Genomic DNA, 10,738 nt, shown 5'->3' with positions numbered 1-10,738 from the left:
AGAGGGTTAAGGCAGTGCTGGAAAATAATAGTGGCCACACAAAATATTGACACTTTGGGCCCAACTTGGACATTTTCACTTAGGGGTGTACTCACTTTTGTTGCCAGCAGTTTAGACATTAATGGCTGTGTGTTGAGTTATTTTGAGGGAGACAGACAATTTACACTGTTATACAAGCTGTACACTCTCCTCTTTACATTGTAGCAAAGTGTCATTTCTTCAGTGTTGTCACATGAAAAGATATAATCAAATATTTACAAAAATGTGAGGGGTGAATTTTTTTCGGCATTGCTTTCCATTTCGTTTGCTTTCCATTGCATGCCATTTCGGCATCCATTTCGTTGTTAGCAAATTGGGCAGGGGATGAGGATCAGGTAGCGATGCTGATGCCTAATCTGCGTCAATGCGCACACGTCACATGTTAGGACACTTGAGTGCAATGATTACAGCATTCAAATTCAAATCTTTTATCATAACAAAAAAATAATAAAACATAATATTTAAAAAGTTCTGTTATTACGAATAACATTAAGTGTGGTGGTTTAATTTTCCTTACTTTTGCGTCCTTGAAAAACACATTTAAGATGAAGCGATTAAGAGAACTTTTGCGTAGCCATTACTTAATATGGACTATTTCTTTCCATTTTTGTACTCAATTTCCATCAGCAGAAGTTTTATTTTCATTTAGATTTTTAACCATTAGGTAAATACTCCAGTTATTAAATGAGAATTTGCTGTGGTGATTGATGCTGTATCTAACAGTTAATATACTGTACGTTTACATATGGTGGATGAGCTAGACAGGCACTTTTTCCCCCAGGGACTTCAGGACAGCATAACAGATATTGCATCATCAGGTAGTCGTGGCCTATTTTGAGAATCTGCAAAAGCCAAGGATCATGCGCAGTTTGGGAAGAAGAAGAAGCCATTTGCCGCAGATAATTGTCTGTCCGCGATCACAGGAGTTTTACATTCATACTGCCATCTCTTCAGATAGCTGTTCATGATCATAGGGGTTTCTTCCAAATACCCTTCCCATTCATAGTGCTATACCTTCATATACCTGTCCGTGATCGCAGGGGTTTCATGCCCAAATACCCTTATACATTCATACTGCTATATCTTCAGATACCTGTCCGTGATCACAGGGGTTTCATGCCCAAATACCCTTTTACATTCATACTGCTATATCTTCAGATACCTGTCCGTGATCACAGTGGTTTCATGTCCAAATACCCTTTTACATTCATACTGCTATATCTTCACATACCTGTCCGTGATTACGCGGGTTTCGTGCCAAATATCCTTTTCCATTAATTCTGCTATAACTTTAGATACCTGTCTGTGATCACAGGGCTTTCCTGTAATTTTTCCGTAAGGGGGCATCTTCGCCACACCTCCAGAAACAACCATTTTACGTTGCGGTACTGAACCCCCTGGAATTTAGTGAATGCCGGATGAGGTATTTTGAAATGTCAGAAAATGTCCTGTAATGTCGTGAAATGATGCACATGTGTGGTACAGATCAGGCAGAATTGTAAAGCATAAAGTGTGTGTCTGTGTGTGTGTGTGCATAAACAACAATGGCACACATGTGGTGCAAATCATGCAGGGGATGTGGATTGGGTAATTACAGACAATTAATGATTATAAATACTATATGCCGGCTATGAGAAAAAGGTCACATGACTGAAAGAGGTCACTATCTGAATTGACCCGTTGACCTTTTGCTGCTGCCACATTATTGGCTGATGGGATACTGCATAAATGAGCAGGAGTACAGGTGTTCCTATTAAAGTGGACAGTGAGTGTATATATTTAAGGAGTATAGTATACATTAAAAACCCTGCCCAAAGCTCTAATCTTAACTGTAGATTTTCTTTTTAGTGACCTTTGTGAATATTTGTGAAATATTGAGGACACGAAAACTGAACTTTCCAGAACACATTTAGTACTGAGTGAAAAAATAAAAAGTAATTTTCTGCAGATGATATAAAACAGTGAGGCAGAGATGGACCCAAGGGTCTAAGAAAGTATAATTCATTTATGCATTATTATTGTTCATTCAATCAAATACACCACAAAATTATTTATCCAATGAAAGGACTACAGCCAGCCAAGGTCAGCCAAAGGGCTTCCAAACAGGGCTATTGTACATATACACATGAATAAGAACAGTAATGAAGGTTACTGCTTTACAAATGGAGAAAGTTGGAATAGAGTGAAAGAAAAAAGAGGCTGAGTAAGATGTAGAGGAGGAGGAAGAGTAGAAAGAAGGCTTGCACTGCATGATCAACTAAGTTATGTTGTGATTATTATTTGTTTATTTGTGTCAGATAATGAGAGGCAAAGACGGATGCAAGTGCAGTTTAAGTAGTGTCTTTAATGAAAACACAGGCAAACAGTTCCAAAGGCTGGCTCAAAAATGGGCAAAAAGTAAGGTGATCAGCAAACAGAGTAAACCAGGAAGGGCAATGGCAAACAACGTAAAACAGAGACACAGTCAGAACAATGGCTTGGTATAGTCAGGTGCACAAAGACAAAACTGAACATATACGTTGCAGTGTGTGAATGAATGAAAGTCTCTTTTAAAGAGTGTGTGTGTGGCTGAAGCTCAGTGATTGTGAGTGGGGAATTGTGTGTGCGTTCTGGTAAGTGTAGTCCAGAGTGGCCATGTTTCTAGGCCCGGTGTTTGCTGGAAAATTGAGTTCCTGGATTTGCTGTGATGTGACAGAGCCCGCTCGCCCCCAACCTCCTCGATACCCAAAGGGCTCACTGTGGGAGCACTTCTCTTCCTGGGCCTCCCTCCTCTTGTTTGTGGGCCAGGACATTCAGGATGACTAGCATGTCATGATCCAGGTTGGAGTCAAGGATGTTGTGCGCTTGTACCCAACATTGCTCCTTAGGGCTTTACCCCTCCCATTCCATGAGGTATTCCAGTTTACCGTTCCTATGGAATGGAATGGAAGGAAGCACCATCACACATTGCACACAACCTCCTCCAAGTTGGTGCAGTCCACTTTGAATATGTGACACTGCGGGTCACAGTTTCAGACAAACATCTGGTGATCCTGGGCCTCCTGTGGCTGGAGTCCCACTGTCTCTGAGTCCCAACAATTTCTCTGTATGTGTGGCTGGCTTTGGTGTTTCTAAAATCGGTGAGGTACTTGAGGGTGAACTGGAATCAGGCAGTGAACAAAGACCAACGAGCTTGCCTGGGGTTTAGACACATGGCTGAGTGCAGGTATTCCAGATTTTCATGATCAGTAAAGATGACAAACGAGTGAATGGCATCCTCGAGCCACTCTTCCAGGGAAAGGAATACTATGGGATGGATCTTGGTCTTATCCTCGAAATGCTGGGAGAGCATGGCCACCCACTCCTGTTTTGGAGGGATCCACCTCCACTACAAAAACGGATTTAGGTGCTTGAGGGTGGGAGCCTTAGTGAATGCAGTTTTGAGCTGGTTTAGGGCTTGTTCTCCGGCCGGATTCCATGCAAGGTGCTTTAGTTTTCCATGGAAAAGAGAGGTCAAAGGGTGTGCGAAGGATTTGAAACCTCAGATGAAGATGCGGTGGCAATTAGCTAAATCCATGAATCATGGATTTGGCTAATTTGGAAACAAACTTAATGTCTTTGACTGTTTGGGCCAGTTTACAATAGCCGCCAGCTTGGATTGGTCCATGGATCCAATGTTGGGGCTGCAATGAAATTACTGGCAGACAAACATAATTGGGGCTCTGTCCACTGTACTGGAAACACTCTTAATGTGTGCTTATTGTGAATAATTCCCTTAAAGAGACCAGCATCTGCAAAGCTTTGGGAGCGGCAAGGACCTTGGTTGAACATTTTAAGAGAAGTGAACTGGCCCATACTAAGCTGAAGGAAAAGCACCAGCAGATGAACACACCAGAGCATAAGCTGATCCAAGATGTCAGTACCCGGTGGAACAGCACCTATTTTATGGTGGAGAGACTACTAGAGCAGTGCTGGCCCATTACCGCCACACTTTCTGATCCTGAAGTGACACCAAGGGGCAAACGTTATTTTGATTTGAAGCCTGATCAGTGGTCACTGCTTGAAGAGCTGGCCCAGGACCTGCAACCTTTTCAATGTGCCACTGAGTTTCTTAGTCATCAAGAGTATGCAATATTGTCATGCCTTTCTCAACTTGCAAAAGGGCTACAGAGGTCTGTGCAATCCTTAAGCTTCGAAACAACACCTGGAAAAGCTTTTTTAGCAAAAGTTTCTAAAGAGTTAACAGAGATCTGGGGGAATATCAACACTTTCCTCAAGGACAAAGACTGCACAGTTTTTCTGTCTTCTGTCAGCAGCCCTAGATCCAAGATTTAGAAAACTTAAGTTTATGTCTGATGAACAGATAATAGAGGTTCAAAGCACTGTTGAAGTCCTGGCTATTAAAACAGGAAAAGACTCCTGGAAACCTACAGAAGTAGGGAAGGGACAGGGTGTCACTGTGCAAGGAGAGAGGAAGAGTCAGTGCTAGAAAACCTCCTGCAGTCTGACACAGACAGCCTCAGTGAAGAGGGGGAGTCACATGAGGACCAAAAGATTCAGGTGGTGAGAAAGGAAGTACAAATATACTTCTCAGAATCACAAATACCCAAACAAGAAGATCCCCTAGGTTGGTGGATGGAAAATGAGGGACGTTTCCCTAACCTATCAAAGCTTGCGAGATCTTTTCTTTACATTCCCGATACATCCACTCCAGCAGAACAGATCTTCTCTGCTGCAGGAAACATCTCACAAAAAAGAGCAAGCTTGTCATGTGAGCATTTGATATACTGACCTTTCTTCATTTTAATTTGGTGCTTATTTGACAATCCAAAAAAGCCAGTCCAGAAATGACACTGTTACTTATGGTTTGTCATTAAACAGAATGCTGCTGCTTTACTGATTTGTTTACATTCAAACATAAAAAAAAAATTTGTCTGTAATGCAGCTGATTTTTATTTATTTATTTATTTATTTATTTATTTATTTATCTATTTATTTATTTATTTATTTTTGTTTCTATTTAAAGGAAACAAAATAATTAAATCAATGCTTAGAGAGCATTTGTGTGTAATTTTTAAATTGGACAGAATCAGAAAACCTGAAGAGATTGACCTGTTCAGTTGGCTCAAAGTTCATTAAAAAGACTTTTTCAAAAGCTGAAGTGATTTTCTTGTTTGATTTATTAGTTGGAATAAGTATAACTGAATGTTTTAATTAATTTCAAAAGCTGAATAATCGTTCAAAGCCTACTGATTAGTCCCCGAAATAATCGATTAATTGTTGTAATAATTGTTAGATTTATCTATTATCAAAGTAATTGTTTGTTGCAGCCCTAGTTAGGTCTACATGTACATATAGCATTTATTATCTACTTTAATAATGATGTCAGTGGAACTGGAATAGTAAGGATAGTAAAACAAATGTGTTGATGGATTTGGAGTTAGTGTTTCAATGTTATCAAAAATTTTCACAATTTGCTAAATGAGGGTATAGTTCACAGAAAAGTGCTTGCATTTGAGACCAAAGAAACAATTTCCTGAAATGGGTATTATCAACTGAGGAAACATTTTATAATATTTTAAGTCAAACAGAAGCTGGGAGAAGTATCTTTTTGTGATGTGACCACGATTTTATATCAGTGTTCATTTATTTTGTCTCGGCGGGCCTGCAACCCGCACACACAAAACACTATGCACTCCTTGCGCACCTGCCAGCAGGGTGTTGAACAGACAGCACCACTTCAGCACCCTGAATGTTTTGGACAGCATGGAAGCACATGGCTCCAAGGCGGGGCAGCAGAAATACACACGGCTGGCAGCCAATAAGTGGAGCATTCGCCCTTCACCATCCAGGAGAAGCCGGGAGAGTATAAAAGGGTATAAAAGTATAAAAGTATCTAGCCGGCAGGGTTGAGCAAGTTTTCCTATGCTTCATTTCCTAAGCCATCTCTCTCGCAAACAGAGGCCGTTGCCGACGAAGACAATGCTCCCTAGCTGCACCACACTCTCTGCCGGCGCCCTCACTCCGCTCCTCACGCCCTGGACACCACCTTGATGCTGCTGCACCCCTAACAATCCTTCCCACGCTAGGAAGACCACGCTGAGTTTCTCTACTCCTCACTCTCTCAGCGCCTACACATTTTCACTCACTGCAAATAAAAGAGCACGTTTTTCCCGACGTCAGCCTCTGGTGTGTCTGTGTTCCACCCTGCCTTAAATGCTGAGTAGCTACACTGGTGGAGAATGGGAGTATAGAAATACAGACCCAACTACACCTCACTATGGACCCCATGCTACAGCACCTGTTGGAGACTAACATCCAGCAGCAAGCAGTGACCCGGGAGCTAGCTCAGAGCCTCCGCACCACCACACAGGAACTGTTGAACTTCAAGAAGAGGCCATATTCATGCACCTTAGCTCCTCTCCCTCACCCGTGCAGGGAAGCCCAGCATCTGCTCACAAAACTCTGCAGTGAAGACGATGTCAAACCCTACATGCAGACCTTCGAGTGCATCGCCCTCTGTGAGCAGTGGGAGGAGGAGACCTATGCTCACATCCTCGCTCCATTTCACTCGGGGGAGGCGCAGCGAGCCTACTCACTCCCAGCAGCGGACACGGCTGATTACAAGACTCAGAAGGGAGAAATTCTCACCCGCTGTGGCCTGTCCCCTGTCATCGCGGTGACAGAGTTCCACTGCTGGACTTACCATCCCACCTCCATCCTCGAGCCCAGAAGGACTCACTGCTCTGCAATGCTAAGTGGTGGCTACAGCCAGAACTGCACACTGCCAACGAGGTCATTATGCGGGACTTCTCGTTGGACTCATCCTCGAGCTTCCCGTCCCCCTGTTACTTGGATGGGATTGGACATGGGTTTCCTGTGAGGGCTCAGAGACTCCAGCATAGGAAACTGGCGGCCCAGACCTGGGTCTGGCAGGCCTGCTTGGCTCACAGAGAAGGGGACGTTATAAATACAGCTTATGTATGGTTTTCCCCAGAAGTGTGATATTTTGTCAGGCACTTCTGGAAAAAAATAGGAGAGTTTTTGTGAGGGAGATTTATTTTCACTGGGAGAAAAAGCTTGTCCAGTCTTAGTAATTACTTTAAGTAGCTCTTTATAGGCTTGAGAGCTGTTCTCCGCTTTAGCACACCCTTCTGTCTCCTAGGAGTAGGAGAAGAATTAAAAAAAAAATTTCTTGGTTTTCCATAGCAGAAGGAGGAGTCGTGACGCGAGCTCCAAAATCCGGTGGAGAGCCGGACCTGGAAGACAAAGCAAGAGATAGCGCCTCGATTGTCTCCGGCTCCTCTTCCTGATCCATACGAGATCCCCCAGGACCTGAGCCCGCTGGCTGCCTTCGGCAATCACCTGCCCAGACCACTGAGGCTCTGAAACCCAACTACTTTTGACCGAGAAGAGAGCGAGCCGTGAGCAGACCTGCCTAATTGTAAGGTGTTTACAATGCACACAGTCAGACCTCTCGAGGGCTGCCCCGGTATGCTCTAACCCTAGATACTTCACACAGGAAAAGATCAAAAGGTTAAACAATAAAGACAATTTTTTACAGCCTTCTTTGCTCATATTTACCAAGGGTGCCAATAATAGTGAAGGGTTGAGTTTACAATTGCAATAAAAAATTTTTTTTTTAAACTGAATTACTTTCTGGACTCGACTTGGACTTGGCCATTAAGGACTCGGACTTGAGTCCAACTCGGCCCCTTTTAGACACTGACTTGATTGGTTAAGAACTTGGTCTCGACTCAAACTTTACAAAGGTGGACTCGGACCCAACACTAGTAATAATTCGTTTAAATATTGTAACCTACATGAATTAATCACAATGCATTCCTTATTATTTCCTACTTCAAGATCGATGCTTATGGATCAGCAGGAGAAAAAGAGTGAATCGCAATACCACTAGTGAGATGATACACGTAACCCACGATATGAGGCACCCCCAATTATCCTGCCAATTATTAACCTTATTTTATCCTTTTTCAGTGTCATACATGTCTTTCATGGCAGCATTATTAATATAGAATGATTGTTTGCTGGTAGATTGTGCCTTAAATGATTAGGTTAAATAATAAATTAGTGTCATCACCCCTCCTACTTCTAGTTGACATCCACCCGAAATGCATGAGAGCGTCAATTTAACTGTAAACTGTCATTTCTGGTTACGCCACTGCAAGACTGCAGGCCTTGTGCTTGTCACATGGCATAATCCTTCCTTCTGATTAGCTTAATTTTCTGGATTATTAAGTAATCATGCTTCAAGGCAGTTAGGTGCACATTCACAACTTTGTGCTCTGTATGCTATTACCTCTGCTGTTGCCGCCTAGTGTATAAGAAGATAATGAATAAGCTCATAATAAATATGAAATGGAAATATAATTTCCATTTCCATGAGGTGTATACCTCAGAGAAGCAAAATTTGTCTTGCCAGTATTTTGTATCATGATATTCGAGACAACGATATTCTGTCTCATGCCTAATTGTTTGGGATCTAAATGTACAGTCCCCACTGAAAGTGACAGAAGGGGACTGTAAGGGACTGTGAGATGAATATGAGATGACAGATCAGAGTTTCAGTTTTCATTTCCTGATATTTACATCTAGATGTATTAAACAACTTAGAATATGCCACCTCTGGTGGCAGACCATCCAATATTTAATCAAAGTAAATAACACTTAATATTTTTTTTGAATATCCCTTGCTTGCCATAATTTACTGTCATCACATAATTGTTGCATTGTTCTTTTGTGATGTTTTTTTCATGCTTGTAGCGCAGCTTTTTTCAGTTATTGTTTGTTTTCAGGGGTTTTTTCCCTTCAGTCTCCTCTTCAGGAGGTGCATCAAATTGGTCTGCATGGCTGTCATCCCAGAAGGAAGCCTCTTTTTAAAGATGATGCACGAGAAAGCCGCAAACAGTTTGCTGAAGACAAGCAGACTAAGGACATGGATAACTGGAACCATGTCCTGTGGTCTGATGAGACCAAGATAAACTTATTTGGTTCAGATGGTGTCAAGCGTGTGTGGCGGCAACCAGGTGAGGAGTACAAAGACTAGTGTGTCTTGCCTACAGTCAGGCATGGTGGTGGGAGTGCCATGGTCTGGGGCTGCATGAGTGCTGCCGGCGCCAGGGAGCTACAGTTCATTGAGGGAACCATGAATGCCAACGTGTACTGTGACATGCTAAAGCAAAGCATGATCTGTATGCAGTATTCCAGCATGATAACAACCCCAAGCACACCTCCAAGACGACCACTGCCTTGCTAAAGAAGCTGAGGGTGAAGGTGATGGACTGGCCAAGCATGTCTCCAGACCTAAACCCTATTGAGCATCTGTGGGGTATCCTCAAACGGAAGGTGGAGGAGCACAAGGTCTCTAACATCCACGAACTCCGTGATGTCATCATGGAGGACATTCTGCTGCTACCATCATGAGTTACATCATCAATAAAAATTAATGAGCCCATTCCAGAAGCAACAATGCAAGCCTAAGCCATTACATTAACTCCACTGTGCTTGACCGATGAGCTTGTATATTGTGGATCATGAGCAGATCCTTTCTTTCTCCGCACTTTGGCCTTTCCATCACTTTGGGAGAGGTTAATATTGGTTCCAGAACTTTTGTGACTGTTGTTTTTTGGGTTTTTCTTCACTTCTCTCACAATGTTTCTGTCATCAACTGCTGTTGTTCTTTATGTTGGTTTATCATTTTTTTTATCATCTAAAGATACATTCTTCCCAAGGCTCAAACCAAGAGTAGATGTTCAGAGCTATTAATTGGTTAATATTTTTATCATTTGTAAATGAGATGGTTTCAAACAAATGGTGCCAAGTCAAGTTGTTTAACACATCTAGATGTAAATATAAGGAAAAGATGTAAGCTTCCATCTAAGTGCCATTTTTCCTACTCCTCCAAATTTTGTCCAATCTTCACCAAATTTGACTCACGTCATCTCGAGGCATGTTTAAACAAATGTTATGAAATGAACTCTGATTTTCAAAACTGTTCTCCTGTAACAGACTGGCAAACGTGTGAAACTAAAAATCATTCTTGAATCCCTTTGCCTATGGCTCTGCTTTCCTGTGATTACTTATGTAATAGTTTTAGCGCATCTGTGAATGTGCGGCTCACTGAGTCTGGCTGCTTGGCCCCTGAAAATGCAGCTTGCGGCTTTTATTATTATTATTATTATTATTATTATTATTATTGTTATTATTATTGTTGTTCTTGCTTATTGTATCCGTTAGTTTTCTTCTTCTACTTCTTCTTCTTCTTCTTCCGCTCTTGAGTCTATGGTAGCCTATAGAACTGTGTGCAGGAAAGTTATGAAATTTGACATATAGTACATTTACATTTATTCATTTAGCAGATGCTTTTATCCAAATGTGGAATAACAAGCAAAGTGATATGTCAAGCGGAGAACATTATAAGTAGTGCTACAATACAAGAGTTTTAATTAGGTTCTAGAGAAGCAAAGTGCACAGAGTAGAGGTGTAAGAGCCAGTGTAGTTTTTTATTTATTTATTTAGTTTTTAATAATGTGGGGGTTGGCAGGTTAGGGGTTAGTTAAGTGCTCACGGAAGAGGTGGGTCTTTAGTTGTTTTTTGAAGATAGTGACAGATTCTGCGGTCTGGATTGAGGTTGGAAGTTAATTCCACAGCTGAGGGACAGTTAGTGTGAAAGTTCTGGAAAGGGAACTTTTGCCACGCT

Source organism: Ictalurus punctatus, chromosome 9 (genome assembly GCF_001660625.3).
Source record: "Ictalurus punctatus breed USDA103 chromosome 9, Coco_2.0, whole genome shotgun sequence".
In the NCBI taxonomy this organism is placed as follows: domain Eukaryota; kingdom Metazoa; phylum Chordata; class Actinopteri; order Siluriformes; family Ictaluridae; genus Ictalurus; species Ictalurus punctatus.
The sequence above is the reverse complement of the archived record's forward strand: the minus strand, read 5'-3'. Positions refer to the sequence as shown.